This window comes from Elaeis guineensis, chromosome 15, assembly GCF_000442705.2.
Source record: "Elaeis guineensis isolate ETL-2024a chromosome 15, EG11, whole genome shotgun sequence".
NCBI lineage: Eukaryota > Viridiplantae > Streptophyta > Magnoliopsida > Arecales > Arecaceae > Elaeis > Elaeis guineensis.
In genome coordinates, this window is record NC_026007.2 from 71,468,611 (window position 1) to 71,479,873 (window position 11,263).

Sequence of the window (11,263 nt, forward strand, 5' to 3'; positions counted from 1 at the left end):
ATGGTCACTATCACCAGGGAGCCTTAAAATAGATAAAAATAGTAATCATTTCTTTTATATTATTTAGAATGTTATTAGTTAAGGATTAATAGATAGTATTAAAATTTTTAAAATATAATTAATTTTTATTAAAAAATAAATATTAGATGATTCTTATATATAGCGAATCCTTATTATGAATTAGTAGATGATCGGATAAGTAGTTGGATAATAAAAATAAAAATTAAAAAGTATGATAATAGAGAAATTTTGTAAAAAAGATGCTTTATTTGATGGACAGATTGGTTCTGTCTTGCTATAATTCGTAAATTTTATCTTTATATTGGCTAAGTAACTTAAGTTGAAATTTTAATAGGATGATGTTGACTTGTGAGTCAACTTGAAGACAAAATTTGAGAAATTTTGCATAAATCTTGGTAGGGTAAATAATTAGTGAAAATGGGACTATTGTGAAAGAAAGGATAAAGGAGAGAGTGTTGTATCTTCTCTGTTCTTTTTCTTTCTTTTCCTCAAAATAAAGCAATTCTGAGGATTAGAAGCCTTGGGAAGGTTGAGAATGTCATTAGAAAGTAGTCCAAAATATTAGTGTGGGTTGTTAACTTAGCCATGGTTGTGGATTATCAAGTTTCGAGAAATTGTGATAGAATGACTAATTATTAGGCTGTCGACATCTTGAGATAATGTTAGATGTATGACCTAAAAAGTCAATTATTTACGGACACATTATATTATTTTAGGACATATTTTTATACTTGATTTATTGAAATTAATAAAATAGATATTTTTCTTATCCATTCATATGTAATGTGTCTGTAAATCATCCAAGGAGTTAATAGACAATAATACATATTCTAAAGAGTTGAGAATTTGAGACATGTGTCATTATAAATTAACTCATAAATTGCTCTTGATCATTAGAATATCATGAGAATGGTGATTGATCCATCAAGATTGATGTACGGATTACTTTCTTTTCGGATAAACGAATCTCGAGTCTACAGTGTAGGGATACTAGAATGAAAGTGCAAGTGGTTGTTAGAGAACAATGATACTGAATGTGATTAAGAATAAAAAGTCACTTGGATGTTTATTCACTCGTCAGTAACTATCTCGAAGCTATAATTATGTGAGTAGTTTTTTGATCTGCGGTACCTCGGCTGCTCACAGTGAGATTGTTGTAGTTTGACAATATATAAATATGGTCCCTAGCCATTTGGGGTCTTGCGGTGTTCGTTGGCTGCAATAGATTCATTGTAGGAGTAAGATGTACACTTATAGGAGATCTATTGGCCTTAATAATTGAGGAGCAGTCCTATACGATCTAAGAGATCGAGTCTTTAAGTCTGTGACTATAGCAACGTGATAATGGAAAGGAGTTTCTATGATATTCATGATTAAGCTTAAGCTAATTAAGTCTAGCATATGATGAATGCTTAGGGTTTGATGAGTTTTTATGATCTGTATTCTGTCGAAATTTTCGATAGAAAAACTTGATTATATGATAATTACACCGTATGATTGATAATTTGGATCAATTTATAAAAATTTTAAATTTAGTAACTGCTAATTGTTAGCATAAGGGACTTAATTATAAGTATTTCAATATAATTGGACCTAATTAAATTATGAATCAAATCCTAATTAATTTAAGTCAGATTTAATTTAATTAGGTTTGACTTAATTTAAGGTTAATTAGATTTAATTATTCAAGTTGGACTTAAATTTCAATCCTGATTAGATTAGGATTTACAGCCTTTTTAAATTTGATTCGAATCGGATTCGAATCGGATTCGAATTAAATTCAATTTGAAATCAAATCAAAAAGAGTGCCTAAGCTCCTAGTTCCTTGGGATTCTATCTCTATTTTAGCCGACTAAAAGAAGGGAGGGGCACTGAAAATGCTGCCCCTCCTCTTCATGCGCATGAAAGGATGAGGTCTCTTTGGGTCTCTTGTTTGATAAGGATTGATTCTAATCAAATTCAAATTTGATTTGGAATTAGTTGGGATTAATCCTTATCACGTTTGGGTATTGGGGAGTTTGTTTTGTGCGATAAAATAAAGTGGGGCGTGAAGGCTTGCATGAGTTATTCCTTGGTGCTGCAAGTTTCATCTCCATGCCCTCTTCTCCCTTCTCCTCCTTCCTTTTCATGCTCCACTTTTTCTCAGATTAGATCTGATCCAAAGAGAGAATAGAGAGAGAGAAAGAGAAAAAGAAAAGATTTCTTTTTTTTCTTCTTGACGTCCTGAAAAGATCCTGTCAGATTTGTGTGAAGAGTTTGAGCAGCCTTTCTTCTTCGAGTTCTAGAAGAAGATCAAGATTCAAGCTAAGGAACGAGACCTGCAAGGAAGTTAGCACTCTGAGGGCTTTGGTGTTTCGATCAGCAATCAACTCCATGTGGATTCCAGCAGAGGGCGGACATGTATGCAGCTCTGATAGAAACTTCGGGCACCACCGAATCCGATCCGAGTAAGAAGAAATATAGCGATTCAGGTAATTGATCTTCCTTCTCTGATTTATTAATTTTAGATCTATTATTATGAATTTATTTCAGCATATTAAAGATCCATAGGTGATTTAAATTTTAGATTTGCATGCTTATATGAAAAATAGTTTTTCATACATGCTTACGCTAGGTTAAAGTAACTTGAAAATTTTTGCATGCTCTAATCACCTAGAACTCCAACAAATAATAGTTATATTTTATGATTAACTGAACCGAATTAAGTGGATCTTTATGCCATCTTTCGATATAAGTTGAATTATTGTAAGTATCTCTGATATGTTGTCATAATCGATCTGAATCCGATGATCATTGTCATATTTACTTAAAATGATATTAATTATTATAGAGACATTCAGATCTGATTATGCATGATATTATTATATATTATCTTTATGGTATGATACAAATTATGATAAGTGACATTTATATTTTTCATGATTCATCTAAATCAAGTGATGATTATTTTATTCATCTGGAATGATACAGATTATTGTATATGCAATCAGATTTGATTATGCATGAAATCACTGTGTATCATCTCTTTGATTTGATGTGAATCACTTAATTGATTTTTGATTTAATTATTCTTGAAATATATTTACACTATGATACATTGATTAGTGAATTGAAGCTTATGAGTTGAATTGAATGACTTTACATGCTATGATTAGATCAAATTTGATGAATTATAATTATAGCCTGCTGGGATATATGTAGGGCTGGAAGTGGGTCGGGTCGGATCGGGCTGGACCCCAGCCCGAGCCTAGCCCAAAATTTTTTATCGGGCTTCAGGCCGGGCTTAGGCCTGAAAAGTTTTAAAAGACCCAGGCCCGAGCCTGACTCGAGCCCAGGCCCAAGCCCGGCCCGAACAGATCGGGCCAGCCCACCGCCAACATCACTCTTGATTCCCTGTTAAAAATTTAAAAAAAAAGGCTAAAACCATATAAGCCCTAATCCATTCCAGTGGCTAGTTACAATGATGACGATACCCGCTAGGTCTCCGACGACGACGATGACCTCTTAGCTCTTGGAGCTCGAGCTTGGCCTGGGTGGTGCTATCGATTTTGGTGAAGATGACGCCCATCTCAAGGGCGTGGGCATGGCCGCATGGACAATGAGGAGCCAGGCGGCAGTGATTGCGATCGAGACTGGCATGGGTGGTGAGACCGACCGCAGACCTTGCTGACTCCGTCGAAGAGCTTGTCGAATTCTCTGAGAGAGGTCGAGGCGGTCGAGATACACTAGGCAGTGGGGCTTGGGAGCAGCGGTCGGAGGGAGATGGGGGCTTAGGAGCTACAGTCGAGGCTCGAGAGAACGACGGTCAGATGGAGACAGGAGCTTGAGAGCAGTGGTCGAAAGGAGACAGGGGCTTGGGAGAGACAGTCGAGGTCCGAGGGAGTGGTGATCCAGGGAGAACAGGTGCGATGAAGGCAGACCTATGGAAAGGAGAGCACCTACGGGAGATTGGAGTGGGGAGCCTGATGCAGCAGAAGAATGGGAGGAGAGCAACGACAGAGACCGACGGTCGGTGGAAGAGCAGGGAGGATCAGGAGTGAGGACGGCAACGATCGACGGACAGATCCAGGGCACCTCGATGGGAAAAATCAAGACTCGAGATTTCGGAAGGGAGAATGATGGAATGAAGCCCTTGATATTTGGGCTCATAATCGGGCTAAACTTTTGGGCTCGGGCCCGAGCCCGGGCCGGGTCTGGGCCGGGCCAAAGGTAGGCCCAAGGCTGGTCAGAAAGTAAAACGGGCCTTATTTTTTGGCCCAAGCCTAGCCTGAATGGTTTCAGGCTGAGCCCGAAATTCGGCCCGACCCAATGGGTCTCGGGCCGGCCCGAGCCCACTTCCAACCCTAAATATATGCATCATAGCAGTATCAAGTTGTATCAAGTTATATTGAAGCTGTATAAAAGTCATATCGAAAAGAAAATTTTTTTTTGACTTATATGTAGTTATTGATATATATATCATCTAACTCTCAATTTATAATGTATGATGTCCGAACTTGAAATACCCACCACAGAATGTAAGTGTGGATTTGAGATCTCCACCATGGGAGCAAATGTGGATTTGAGATCCCCACCACGGAGGCAAGCGTAGATTTTTTTGAGATCCCTTGCTATGGGGACAATTATGGTACCACAATAAGGGCTGAGAGCAAAAAGAAATGGATACCCATGCTTAAGTTATAGTATTATGAAACTGCATATATATACTTATATACTGGATTTTTGTATTATTTACTGATTTTTATGTTATAGCAAAGTAGATGTAAGATTTTATCTCGGATATTTTTAATCTCATAATTTTGATCTTGATCAGATTGATATTGCATTCTATGATGTATCTGAATTACATATCATTATGATTTAAATTTATTTTATAGATGTATCTATTACTTACTGAGCTGTGAAGCTGATAAACTTTCACCTGTAGTTTTCAAATTCAGGAACCATTTTTGGGGATTAGACCTTGGCATTTTGAAACTTATGTACAGAGGCGAGACCGGTCTATAAAAGATGGCTATTTTTGAGATAGTTATACTGAATGATGTGTAAAACTGATATGAATTACTATATAGCTAAAATTAAAAAAATTAAGATAGAAAATAGTTAGATATTCTATTATTACCGCTGCCTGGAGTATGCGATTTTGAATGTTATATTAAAATTCTATCAGGTTGGAAGCCTTGCATCCATATAGGGTCGGTAGTACTCTATAGATATGCGGCGACTACTCACATCCTTTGAATTTTATTTTAATTTATATTCTGGATCAGGGGTATGACAGTTAAAGTGGTACAGAGCATAGATTTAGTGTATAAGAATGCATTAAAATCAAGGCATGAGATGAGTGTAAGTGGGGTAGTTATTAGACAATAGGATGTAAAAAAAATTATCTTTATTATTCTAGGCATAGTTATTGATCATATATTCTGATCTATTTAGAATTTTAAAATAAATTTTATGAACGTTGGCAGTATAATGATAATGATTGCAGCATTGAAATTTTTTTTTTGAATGATCAGAATGGTGCAGCGGAAGTGTGGTAGGCCCATAACCCACATGCTAGTATGATTTAAATTATATGATTGAAAATTTTTTAATTAGTTGAACATCCTGTATACTTTGAAAAAGACTTAAGGTAATATCTATATATTTAAAAGATTGATAGTTGATCAATATTCTTAATGAACTTGAAAATAAATTTAAGGTTTGGAATGAATAAGAAATGACATACTAAGTTTAAATTAAAATTCTACTGATTACATAATTTTTTGCATAAAATATAATATAAATATGCATATAGTTATAAAAGATTGGAATTATTTTAGGAGGAGTTAAGTGAAAGTTGATTACAATAATGCGGTGAAAAGAAAAAAAATGATTTTATCAAAGGTTTCAACATATCATGTAGAAGGATATATGAAATTCGGTGAAATAAATATTGATATAGGTTGTTAAAGAAAAGGAAGAAAGAGCTAATAGATTTTAGAAAGTTCGATATTAGAAAGAATATTGAAATTGGAATTAAGAAAGTGAAAAGAGAAGGACTATATTGGTATAAAAATTAAGATGATTCTGATGATCGAGGTTAATATACTAAAATGATTACCGTTTGGTACCCTAATTATAAAATATTTGAAAAATGCGAAGACTAGCTAATATAGGATTCTTATGGATAGAACAAGAAATTCTAATTTTTGATAGTAAATCTTTGATGCCGGTATCAAGAGTTGATGTGAAGTTTAGTAAAACTATTTATAAGTATATTTGAAAATTTATAAGAACTCTAATAAGCTTAGAGATCAGAAATCTTAAGAGTAAGATTCACTATTAAGATTTTGGCCGTAGACTAATATATGAGCAATAATGATGAAATTTATCAATAGAGTTTATGATTAGTTGTATGAGTTTAGTAATGACGAATGAGGATGTAATTTGGGTATGAATATGTAAATTTTAAGGATGAAATTTATTTAAGAGGGAAGAAATGTGAGAGTCCAATCCGAAAGGGAGCCCTGGCTTTTCGTGGGGGAAACTGCGTGCCCCCCACTGACTGAAAAAAAGAAAAAAAAATAAAGAAGAAGGAGAGAAGGGAAGGGTGTAGAATCCTCCCCTTCCTTCTCCTACCTTCTCTCCCTCTCTCCCACTTTCTCTCTTTCTCTCTCTTCTCTCCCTCTTCTGCGGCTTCCCTCCCTCTTCTCTCTGCACTCTCCTGCTCTCTCCCGCACTCTCTCTCCCTCTCCCATATTCTCTGATCACTCTCTCCCACTTTCTCTCTTTCTCTCTCTTCTCTCCCTCTCCCACGCCCTCCCTCTCCCGCACTCTCTCTCGCTCTCCCACATTCTCTCCCTCTCTCCCACTTTCTCTCTTTCTCTCTCTCTCTCTCTTCTCTCCCTCTCCTGCGCCCTCTCTCCCTCCCCCATGCTCCTTCTTTCCCTCTCCTGTGTGTGTGAGTGGGAAATAGTGAAGGAAAAATAGAGGAAGAGGTAAAGAAGAAGAAGAAAAAAAATTAAAAAAAGAAAAAAAGGAAAAGAAAAAAAGAGAAAAAAAGGGGGATCTCTCCTCCTCTCTCTCCTCTCTCTCTCTCTCAAGAGTGTGTGTGTGTGTGTGTGTTTGGTGTTGGGTGTGGATGGAAAATAGGGGGAAAAAAAAAGAAAAGATGGAGGGAATAGAGTCTTTTCTTCTCTTTCTTTCTCCCTCCTTTCCTCTTCTTTTTTCCCTCCTCTTTTTTCTTCTTGTCGCAGCTACGTGTTGTGGTCACTATCGTGAGGAAGCCTTGAATAGGTAAGAATAGTAATTATTTCTTTTATATTATTTAGAATGTTATCAGTTAAGGATTAATGGATAGGTATTAGAATTTCTAGAATACAGTTAATTTTTGTTAGAAAATAAATATTAGATGGTTCTTATATATAGTGGATTCCTATTATAAATTAGTAGATGATGGGATGAGTAGTTGGATAATGAAAATAAAAATTAAGAAGTATGGTAACAGAGAAAATTTAAAAAAAAGGGATGCTTTGTTTGGTGGGCAGATTGGTTTTGCCTTGCTGTAATCTATAAATTTTATCTTCCTGTTGGCTAAATAACTTAAGCTAAAATTTTAGTAAGAGGATGTTGACTTATGAGTCAACTTAAAGATAAAATTTGAAAAATTTTGGATAAATCTTGGTAGGATAAATAATTAGTGAAAATGGGACTACTGTGAAAGGAAAGGATAAAGGAGAGGGTGTTGTATCCTCTCTGTTCTCTTGCTTTCTTTTCTCCAAAATAGGGCAATTATGAGGATTAGAAGCCTTGGGAAGGTTTAGAATGCCATTAGAAAGTAGTCTAAAATATTGGTATGGGTTGTTAACTTAGTCGTGGTTATAGATTATCAAGTTTCAAGAAATTATGGTAGGGTGACTAATTATTGGGTTGTCGGCATCTTGAGGTAAGTAACTGTTACATTTTATGATTAACTAATCTGAATTAAGTAGATCTTTATACCATCTTTCGACATAAGTTAAATTATTGTAGGTATCTCTAATATGTTGTCATGATCGATTTGAATCCAATGAGTATTATTATATTCAGTTAAAATAATACTAATTATTATAGAGATATTTAGATTTGATTATGTATGACATTGTTATATATCATCTCTATGGCATGATACAAATTATGATAAGTGACATTTTTATTTTATCATGATCCATCTGAATCAAGTGATAATTATTTTGTTCATCTAGCATGATACAGACTATTGTATATGCAATTAGATTCGATTGTGTATGAAATCAATATGTATCATCTCCTTGACATGATGTGAATCACTTAATTGATTTCTGATTTAATTATTCCTAGAATATATTTACAATATGATACATTGATTAGTGAATTGAAGCTTATGAGTTGAATTGAATGATTTTACATGCTATGATCAGATCAAGTTTGATGAATTATGATTATAGCTTGTTGGGATATATGTATCATAGCAGAATCCACTTGTATCAAGTTATATTGAAGCTGTATAAAAGATGTATTGAAAAGAGAAGAATTTTTTGACTTATATATAGTTATTGATATATGTATCACCTGACTCTCAGCCTATAGTGTATGATGTCCGGATTTGAGATTTCCACTATGAGATGTAAGTGTAGATTTGAGATCCTCACTATAGGAGCAAATGTGGATTTGAGATCTCCACCATGGGGGCAAGCGTGGATCTTTTTGAGATCCCTTGCTATAGAGGCAATCATGGCACCACAATAAAGACTGAAGTAAAAAGAAGTGGGTACCCATGCTTAAGTTATAGTACTATGAAACTGGATATATATATATATATGTTTATTTATATTAAATTTTTATACTATTTATTGATTTTTATGTTATAGCAAAGCTGACGTAAGATTGTATTTTGGATATTTTTAATCTCATAACTCTGATGATATTGCATTCTTATGATGTATCTGAATTACATATCATTATGATTTAGATCTATTTTATTGATGTATCTATTACTTACTGAGCCATAAAGCTCATAAATTTTTGTTTGTAGTTTTCAAATTCAAAAATCATTTTTGAGGATCAGAACTTAGCATTTTGAAACTTATGTATAGAGATGAGGCCGGTCTGTAAAAGATGGCTATTTTTGGAATTGTTATACTGAATATTGTGTAAAACTAATATGGATTACTGTATAGTTTAAATTAAAAAAATTAAGATGAAAAATAGTTAGTTGTTCTGTTATTACCATTGTCTGGAGTGTGTTATTTTAAATGTTATATTAAAATTTTGTCAAGTTGGAAGCCTTGCATGCCTAGAGGGTCAGTACTCTGTAGGCATATGGCAGCTACTCACACCCTCCAAATCTTATTTTAATTTATATTCTGGATCGGGGGTGTGATAGTTAAAGTGACATCAAAGCATAGGTTTAGTGTATAGAAATGTATTAGAATCAAGGCATGCAATGAGTGTAAGTAGGGTAGTTATTAGACAATAGGATGTAAAAAAAAAATATCTTTATTATTCTAGGTATAGTTATTGATCATACATTATGATCTATTTGAAATTTTGAAATAAATTTTATGAATGTTGGTAGTATAATGATTATAATTGTGGCATCAAAATTTTTTTTTTTATGATCAGAGTGGCGCAGTAGAAGTGTGTAGGCCTATAACCCACATACTTAGTATGATTTGAATTATATGATTGAAAATTTTTTAATTAGTTGAACATCTTGGTATAATTTGAAAAAGACTTAAGGTAATATCTATGTATTTAAAAGATTCATAGTTGATCAATTTTCTTAATGAACTTGGAAATAAATTTAAGATTTGGAATGAATAAAAAATTACATACTAAGTTTAAATTAAAATTCTTCTGATTATATAATTTCTTGTATAAGATATAGTATAAATATGCATATAGTTATAAAAGATTAAAATTGTTTTAGAAGGAGTTAAGTGTAAGCTGATAACAATAATGCTATGAAAAGAAAGAAAATTATTTTAACAAAGATTTCAACATATCATGTAGAAGGATATATGAAATTCCATAAAATAAATATTGATATAGGTTGTTAAAGAAAAGAAAGAAAGAACTAATAGATTCTAAAAAGTTCGATATTAGAAAGAATATTGAAATTAGAATTAAGATAGTTAAAAGGGAGGGAGAACTAGAGAAAAATCCCCATTTCACTTTTAAGTTAAAAGGAACTCTCCATTTGACTTTTAAGTAAAAGCTACTCCTTGTTAGGAATAAAAATTAAAAAGAGCTACTCATAGAAAAAAAATTACTCTTATACCCTTTCTATGGGTAATAGTGCATCCTTTTCTTTTCTCCGTTCAGTCATTTTCTTCGCGCTAAAAGCTCTCTGTCATTCTCTACTCTACAGTTCTTACCCCCTCCATCTTCTTCTCGTCAAAAAGAGGAGGTAGCTGTGCTCTTGGCCCTCTCCATTCTCTACTCCCTCCGTCTTCTTCCCGCCAAAAAGAGGAGACAGTTGTGCTCTTGGCCCCTTCTCTTCTCTAATCAGTTTGTGCTCTTTCTCCACTCTCTTCTCTACTCGTCCTTCTCTCTCACCTCTCTTCACAGCCCTCAACCTGTATACCGTGAGGATCCCAAGCCTTAAATCCCAAAAATCCTTGACCAACCCTCAACACCCATGCCTTGAACTCCAATGGCTTCATCTTCTATCATTAACACAAGTACGGATGCTGAACTCTCCATCATTTGCGAGTATAACACCGGTTGTCATGTCTTTGGCATAAATAAATTGATGAAGCTCTCGGACATCTACAATATTCTCTCACATAGATGGAGTCATATAACATCCGAAATGTCATCGTGAAGTACCTTACACCTTTCACAGGAATGCAAGTGAGTCTACTTGAGGATAGCAATGTGGCTAGCATGTGTCATATCCACTACGTAATGAAGAAGGAGGTCATCGATATGATTTTAGAGAGCAAGGTCCAGCCGAGAGAGGATGTTAGAGAGGATCAAGGGATAAGCATATCAAGGTACTCCCACTTGTCCTTCTATGCTGTGATTTTATGTTACATCATATGGTACTATAGTATAAATTATTTATACAGCAGAAATATGAAATGATACATCACTGTGATAAAAATATGAAATCATACATCACTGCATTACCCTTATTAATTATACATTAGTCGCTTTTGATACCACGATGTACCTTTTTGGTACCACATTATTTAGTTCTGGTACTCTATTTTGCTTTTTTTGTACTATATTG